Source organism: Trichechus manatus, unplaced genomic scaffold (assembly GCF_000243295.1).
Source record: "Trichechus manatus latirostris isolate Lorelei unplaced genomic scaffold, TriManLat1.0 scaffold00016, whole genome shotgun sequence".
Taxonomy (NCBI): Eukaryota; Metazoa; Chordata; class Mammalia; order Sirenia; family Trichechidae; genus Trichechus; species Trichechus manatus.
In genome coordinates, this window is record NW_004443952.1 from 1,440,249 (window position 1) to 1,441,113 (window position 865).

Genomic DNA, 865 nt, shown 5'->3' on the forward strand with positions numbered 1-865 from the left:
GATTTGCAGGAACACAACACAACTTTTTTTTAAGTGGTGCTTTCCAAATATTGTGACTCAAGTCAACACAAGTTGAAATATTTCCTAAGCAAGTTAAAATGGTTTAATTATGAATCATTTTCCAAGAAATAGATTGCAACTAAAGGCCATATGTCCACAGAATGGATGGACTGTTACCAATTTATGCATTAGGGTTCTGCTTATGAGTCTGTTTTCAAGGATCATCATTTAATGGGTGTTGACTACAAGAGAGAACACATCAACATGTCCCTTGAGTAAAATGCAAGATATGAGGAGTCTAAAATCTGCAAATAGATCCTGATTTAAAAAATGTATGGGAGAGCCATGCACATTCACACAAGGCATAGTAAGGAGAATTCAAGTGTAATGAGGATTTCTACTGGAGCATTGTTTTAGGTCTTGGCCTTTCTCAACTCCAGCCACCCCCCATCAAGGTATACTAAGCAAGGAAATAGCTAACAAAAGCAAACATTTAATGGAACTTACTAGGGACCAGACACTGTTCCAAATGCTTTACATGAATTAATCCTCATGATAATTTACAGAAGTAGGTTGTTATTATTTCCATCTTACAGCTGAAGAGACTGAGGCACAGAGAGGTTAAATGACTTGACCAAAGCCACACAGCTTATCAGTGGCAGATTCAGAACTCAGACCTTTAGCAGGCTGTCTCTTGAACCCATGTTTTAACCATTAGTCAACACTATTAAGCAAGCTCTAGAGAAATGAAACTTTGGAAAAATGAAGGCTTGAAGGATCTGCCTTTAATTTCAGCTTCCTTACTTATCCTAGCAAGGATCACCTAGAAGGTGGGTCATCTAGAAGGAACCTAAAGGTACCTTAC